This window comes from Rhinatrema bivittatum, chromosome 3, assembly GCF_901001135.1.
Source record: "Rhinatrema bivittatum chromosome 3, aRhiBiv1.1, whole genome shotgun sequence".
In the NCBI taxonomy this organism is placed as follows: domain Eukaryota; kingdom Metazoa; phylum Chordata; class Amphibia; order Gymnophiona; family Rhinatrematidae; genus Rhinatrema; species Rhinatrema bivittatum.
This window is the reverse complement of record NC_042617.1, coordinates 275680930-275688642: the sequence shown is the minus strand read 5'-3', so window position 1 is coordinate 275688642 and position 7713 is coordinate 275680930.

Genomic DNA, 7713 nt, shown 5'->3' with positions numbered 1-7713 from the left:
CGGAGTGGCAGGTACCTTCTTAACCGAAGGTATTGGGTAACTTGCATAGAGTGGCAGTTACATCCATAAGCAGTTTGCTGGGCAGACTGGATAGACCATTTGGACTTTAACGTCTGTCATTACTATGTTATTATCGTAAGTGATATTTCTAGAAAGCCAAAAGTCCTGCAACACTCCTATGAACCCTTGACCTGCCTCCCACGGGTCCCCAGCATTTCTCTCATGGGGAAATGAGAGATAAGTGAATGGTAGGGATCTGTGTGTGATGCACTCAATCAGGGCCGGTGCAAGTGTATTGGGCACACTAGCTGAACCTTACAGCCTTGTGCCTGGCCCTCACCACACCGCACACAATTTTTAAATTATGCACTTATAACAACAAATTTAACATAACAAAAAAACAAAGTACAGTCTTTTGAGCTAAAAATATCATTTATGACAACATGTATATTATATTTACATGCACTGCTGTGGTGCCAACCAGAAAACCCTGCAAAATAGATCCCTCTTCCTCCCCCCACATAATGATACTTTCTGGACTTGAAATGTTTAACCTCTGTTTAATATGCACATTGTTATATTTTTTCCACAATTGTTAAGAGAATTACAATTTAAATTTTGTAAACCGTTATGATGGCTTTACCGAATGACGGTATATAAAACTCAACAAATAAATAAATAAATAAATATTTGGTACCCATATGGTATTAGACCTATTGTAGAAATCAAAGTGGAAAAAAAACACACAATCAGGTTGAAAATCAACAAAGGCAAAAGCATGTGAGCCAAAAAATGTTAGGCTGTCCTTCAGAAACCTTTCAAACATCACAATCCTTAAGACATTTTTCAAGTGCTTTATTCAGAGTTTCCCATCAAGAACCATGTCATCATCAACAGAAGTGGGTCCCCTGACATGGTCCCGTGTTTCGCCCTAAGGCTGCGTCAGAAGGAACATCAAAAGTTGAAAAACCTCAATTCCAGAGCAAAAGTTCTCTTGAGATCCTGCTGGGACAATTAAAAAATAAGCACCAACCACACTGGAAGAGTAAGAGGGATACACTGTGCTGGCTGATTCCTACACAATCTCTGATGTGCTGCTAGTTTCTTATCAAGGGGCTCTCTCTCGTTAGTTGAGTTCCTCTCTGCATATAACAACAAAGGGATAGATTTTAAAAAGTCGCATGCGCGTATCCATGCATGCACGTTACCTGGCCCGTGCAAATGGACAACCAGTTTTATAACTTGCGCGCCAGTGTGCACATGTTATAAAATTGGGGGTTGGTGCGTGCAAGGGGGTGCACATTAGTTCAACTTGAGTGCGCCGAGGCCCGCAGCCTTCCCCCATTCCCTCCCAGGCCACTACAATTTAGGATCGGCCTGGGAGGGAACTTCCCTACCCCCTAATCTATCCTTCCTACCCCTTCCCCTAGCCCTATCCTAACCCCTATCCCCTAGCCCTATCCTAACCCCTACCCACCCCCTAGCCCTATCCTAACCCCCCCCCCCAAAAAAAAGTTATCTCACCTTTTGCGCCTCCTTGAAGCAGGTGCAGGTTGTGCGTGCCGGCACAGCGGCAAATGGCTGCTGTGCCGGGGGCCTCTAGCCCCGCCCCATCCCTGGACTGCCCCGCCCCTTTCCCGAAGCCCTGGGACTTGCACGCGTGGCCAGGCCTTTTAAAATCCGGCCCAAATTGTACACCAAAATTCTAGTTATGGTATTCTTGGCAGATGCTGAAACCTTTTACTGGATCAGTGTATGAATTATCTAAAAATATTGTGCATCCTTCATGTTTGTTTTTTTTCCACAGGGCTGATTAAGCATCAGGAACTCGATTTTCAAGTATTTTAATTATGTCTTGGTTTTATAAAATTTGAATTTGAATGTTTTTTATTGTCCACTGCTTAGGCCATCTTGTGTTAAGCGATTAACAAATTTTAATAAATGTAAAATATAGTCCTGTGATTGCGGGCTGCAGCTGTGGGAGCTGGGAGGAAACCCTACTGAGCTTCTGCTGCACCTTCCCCACCAGTCAGGGATGATTGATTCTAGGGCTGACAACTTTCAAAATTTAAAAAATGACAAAATAGTTGAACGTATTGCAAACAGATCTCATTAGATAATTGTGCATTATTTGTTTAACAATCACATCAATATCTCAAAGTCAGATTGAAGAGATGCATTGAAATGTGCCATAACCCCAAAAGGTAAATGTCTAAAATGCAGACAGTCATGAGCTGTCTCCTTAAACTATTTTTCCTTTGTGATAAGATCAGAGGATTCTGGCAACACATTTCTAACTTCTTAAGTAAAATACTAATAGCAACATCTCTATTTGTAGCACAGTGGCAATACTAGGCATCCCTTCAGAATTTGAGTTAGATCAGTATAGCAAGATATTTTTATATAGTTCTATGGTAGTGGCTAGGTAATGTGTTTTGATTAACTGGATTTTAGATGAACTGCCAAAAAATATATTTTCCTAGCGTGTAGCCAGATGGACTCAGGACCAATGGGTATAGTGTACTCCTGATAGCAGATGGGAGATGGAGTCAGATTTCTAAGCTGACGTCAGCCTACATATACCCATGCAGGAAGCTTAGCTCTTCAGTATTTCTCCATTTCCTAAGCACTAGACACACTAGAATAGTGTTAGAAATTTTAAAACAAAGAAGAAAGAAAACTTACCTCTACAAGACGAGCCCTGCTCTCCTGCGGTGATACCTAAGGGTCCCTCCCCCAGTCGAGAATTCCTGAGGTGATTTCTGCGATCCCTCAGAGGCATGCCTTGGTCCGGTAGCCGGCTCCCGGCATGGATTTAGCCCCCAGGGTGGCTGAGAAGCAGCAAGTGCAGAATTGAGTGCGGCAGTGAAAGTAGTTCCCTCTCCCCCTGCAGCCGGAGACCGCCCGGCACGAGACTGGGAAACGCCGAGACCAGGTAAGGTAGAAACCTCTCTTAAAGTCTCCGGTCTCCGAGGCTCGATTTGCCGCACAGATCGTCCCTTCCAGCATCTGTTACATCGGGTTGAGCAGCCCCGTCTGGGCTAGACCTTGATCCGATGTGAGGGTCCACACACGTGGAGACCCTCCGGGGGGGGGGGGGGGTCGCCATCTTGCCCGCATGGTCGTCGGCGCCATGTTCCCCCCGTGACTGCCGTATTGCTCGCTCAACTGAGCCATGTGCACAACCAACTTGTGCGCACACCTGTGCTGTGCACACAGCGACGTGCATAACGGTGCCGGGTGCATAGCGGCCCGCATAAACGGCCCAAGCGCACAAATATTGCCGTGTGCACAGCGGCACGCACATCTCAGCCGGGCGCACAAGTAGTGGCCTGCGCGCACTTCTTTAGGCATTCCGCACGCACATCTTCAGCGCACCCGGAGCGCTCAACCAAGCCTCCCGGCGCGCATTCCTACGCGCACAGACGAGTTTTGAAGCTCACCACGAGCACAAACCATGGCACCGCCTGCCAAGAAGGCCAAGGGACAAGCCCTCTGCCCAACCTGCCACCTGAGAGCTGCGCAACCAGCAGTGCGAAGAAGCTCAGGGGGAACCAAAGCAATGTCCCTCACAGCCAGTTGAGGCATCCGGATCCACTAATTATAGTACCCTGGACCTCTGTATCTTCAACTCGGCTCCTACACAGGAAGACACCTCCGGGGCCTCCACTATAAAGCCCCCTGGAATCAACATGGAGCCAGGGACTTTTTCCTGGGTGGAATTCTTCGAAGATGCTGAAGACAAACGAGGGGAAGACTGACCTCGAAGACAAGAACTCAAACACAGACCAGGCTGCCAAACTGAACCAGGAACAGAAGACAGGAACTCAGGAAACAGGAATCAGAACCAGGAACCTGCAGAGGCAAAGCACTTCTTCAAAGGAATTGACCTATTGCCAGGGCACTGAAGGCACGTCCAGGAAGGCCTTAAATACAGAGGAGGCTATGAGGTCATCAGGAAGCGCTTCTGCTGGATTCCTGTCATTGGCCCTTTGAATTGTCGGCAGTCGCTGAGTGCACAAGTCCTAAGGGGAGCAGGGCCAGGAACGGCGGCTTCCTGACTTGAGTGCTGCAGAGTGTGCTGTCGGGCTGCAGCATGGGCTATCGCGTCTGAGGAAGGAGACAAGTGTCTGAGGGCTTCACAGGTAGAGGTAAGTGCGGCGGCTCGCAGGAGGGGCCAGCAAGTCACTGAACTCAATTCCAAAGGTGTTCATTATTCAGAACTATAAATTGATCAGAATACAGCTTGCTCCCTTTCTAGTTAAGCTTTTTCAGAATGCTCTATGAACTGCTGCCAAGCTCTATGTATGAAGCAAAAATGTTTTTATAACAAAGATGGGAAGGCTAAAATGTGCTCTGCTCCTCTTAGATACCTAGTTCTCTACTGAATATAAATTCAAATATTTTAACAAAGTTTTGGGCAATTTATTTGGAAAGAATAATAGACTAGGACACAGACATCAGGCAGAATTGATCTCTGGAAGACATGCTCATGACCATATGTTTACATCCTTGATGGTAATCAAAGGAAGGCAATGCCTTCAGCCCTCGTCTAATAGAAAAGCATACAATATGTATGCTTGCCTAAAAGATGAAATTTTAGTTAATAGCAGTAGTGTAACCAGACATTTTTGCTTTTGGGGCAAGTTTAATGAACTGCAACCCCATGCCAGTGATTTTACCAGAGATAGTTCTTGCATATGGATCTAATCAATTTCTTTGACTGGGTAACCAGAGAGTTAGATCAGGGGAGAACACTAGATGTAGTGTACTTGGATTTCAGCAAGGTTTTTGACATGGTTTCACATTGATAACTTATAAACAAACTGAGCACCCTAGCTTTGGGCTGTAAAGTGACTAACTGGGTTAAACTGTTGAGTGGAAGGCAACAAAGGGTAGTGATAAATGGAATTCATGCTAAGGCAAGGGGGGTTATTAGTGGTGAGTGACAGGGATTGGTCCTTGGTCCAGTTGTGTTCTACATTTTTATTGGAGATATTGTTAAAAGGCTATTGGGAAAGGATTGCTTTTTCTGAATGATACCAAATTCTGCAATAGGGTAGACACTCTGGAAGGTGTGGAAAACATGAGGGATCTAGTGAAGCCTTGTGGAATAGTCTAGGGTTTGGCAGCTAAGATTTAATGCTAAAAATACAGGGTCATGCATTTGGGTTGCAAAAACCCAAGGGAACAGTACAGAATAGGGGCTGAAGTTCTGTGCACAAAACAAGAATGAGATCTTAAAGGTACCAAACAGGTAGATAAGATTACAGCAAAAGCCAGAAGAACGTTTGGATGCATAGGGAAAGGAATAGCCAGCAGGAAAAATGGAGATGATACCACCTTTGTATAAGTCTCTGGTGAAATCTCATTTGGAGTACTGTGTGACCGCTCCAACCAAATAAAATCGGCTCAGCAGATGGCTACTAAAATGGTCAACAGTCTTATCATAAAACATATGGGGACATACTTAAAGATGTAAACATGTTCACCCTGGAGGAAAGGCAGGATAGGGGGATATGACTGAGACTTTTAAATGTCAAACTGGTGCGAGAAAATTATACAAAATGTGTACAGAACAGGAAAAATGTCTTCTTTCAAACAATTATGAACCATCAATGTGGCCAGTCTGTTAGGATTAGTGGATGTGTGGACCCTGGGCCGAGGTGAGAGATGCTACCACCCATGGGGAGGAGCCCCGTGAGCCTCACCTCAGGAGGCAAGGTCTCAGCTGACGTCAGACACAGTACAAGTCTAGAGTCTTTATTAAAGAGAGAGAGCAGCACTACCCGCGGAGCGAGGGGTGCCAGAGAAAGTCTCACAGATACTGAGGTACCACTGGTTAGTGGAATGGGGGATACCCAAGGAGTATACCTCAGTATAGATGGTAATGGTTCGCAGAGCAGGGTACACCGAAGAGGTCCTCAGTAGAGAAAGTAATGGTCTGCAGAGCTGAGTACTCATGGCAGGAGTAGTGGTGATTCCAGAGAAGCCCCGGGGAGCGGGGCAGGCAGGAGTCCAAGGAGTAAGGCCCTTTGAGGAGCGGATAGCCAGAGATGAAGGAGAGGCCCCTGAGGAGCGGGTACCCTGGACGTCTCATGCCACGGAAGTAGAAACTGGAACATAGGATCCGTCAGTGAGCAAAGCAGAATTAGCAGGAGGGAACTCGTTGCCACGTCATAGGTAGGCAGGGCTAGCTGGCTTAAATGTGCAGGGGGATTGATGTCATCTGGTGGGGATGCCCCTGAGGTTCCCGCCATGACGTGCTTAAGACTGGCCCGCTTGCGCCTAAGTGATTCCAAAGGCAAGATGGCAGTCGGCGGTGTCCATGCCGCACTGAGAGGCCTGGGAGCGATAGGCAGGCTGGCGATGGCTGGCTAGGCTGCAAATCTTCCCAATGGCATCGGGGATGTGAAGAAAGAGGTGAGTAACAGCGGTTGCAGCCATCTGCGACCGACAGGCGTAACACAGTCATAATAGGCACTTCGGGCATTGGTTATACATTCATTTGCCTTACATTTAATCATTGGCCAAACGTACTTATTAGAATTTTTGCATTTTTTGTAATTTCTTGCAAATAAAGTGAACTTATCGTGTCTTGTAAGATGAGACTTTTAAATACTTTTGAGGAACAAATGTCCAAGAGATGAAGCTTAAAATAACAGAAGGGAGATTCTGGGGTGAGGGATCATAGAATGAGGGCGGAAGGGAGGTAGACTCAGGAGTAATCTAAGGAAGTTGGTTTTTTTTTTTTTTACAGAAAGGTTAGTGGAACAGCCTCCCTATGGAGATGGTGAGGACTAGGGCAGTGTCAGAAGTCAAGCACACAGAATCTCTGAGAGAGGAAGGGACTATAAAGCTGAATAAAAGATCTGGATGGGCTGTATGGACTTTACCTACAGTCATGTTCTATGCATGTTTCTGGGTTATACCCAGGGCAGCTGCACTGTTGGTCCTGCCCTAGTTGTGCCATTGGTTAATGGGATTAGATCTGATCAATTTAATTTGGGTAAAAGCATCTGCCAGGAATGCCCATTATCTCCCCTCTTTGTGATCTTAATTGTACCTCTTGCCTTCTAAACTAGTTTCTCTCAAGAGATTAAAGGCATTAGTTATGACTTAGGAGAACAGATGCACTATATGCAGATGACATTCTTCTCTGTTTCTGAATAAGCATCTTCAGTCCTTTCTGTAATTCAAAGAATAGAGGACCACAGAGAGTTATCTGGTTTTAAAATGACATTTTAAGAAGACTGTAATAGGATCATAACAAACTAGCCCCTAGATTCAACAAAATGCTATAATTTTGGGGAGAAAGAGCGACTATGGGGAGGCCTTCACAGTATTCAACTATTTATATCACTATAGAGGGCCAGTAATAACTCGAGGTGAGATTTTGGAGGTGGTTTAGGGTTTTGGGGCCAGTTTGACATGCAGCGTGAGACACAAACAGCACAGTATACCTCAGTGAAGATGAGATTTCTACAATGTTCTCTCACCCTAGCTTGATGGAGTCTGTACAGGGTACTATCAAGCTAGGGTGAGAGAACACTAGAAATCTCATCTTTGTGAGACTTTTCTCACTCCAAATGATGTCAAATCTTCACTGAAGTGTACTGTGCTGTTCATACGTCTCACTCTGCATGTCAAATTGGCTAGACTCCCCAGAGTCTGTCTGTCTATCTGTCTGTCTGTCTGTTTCTCTCTCTCTAC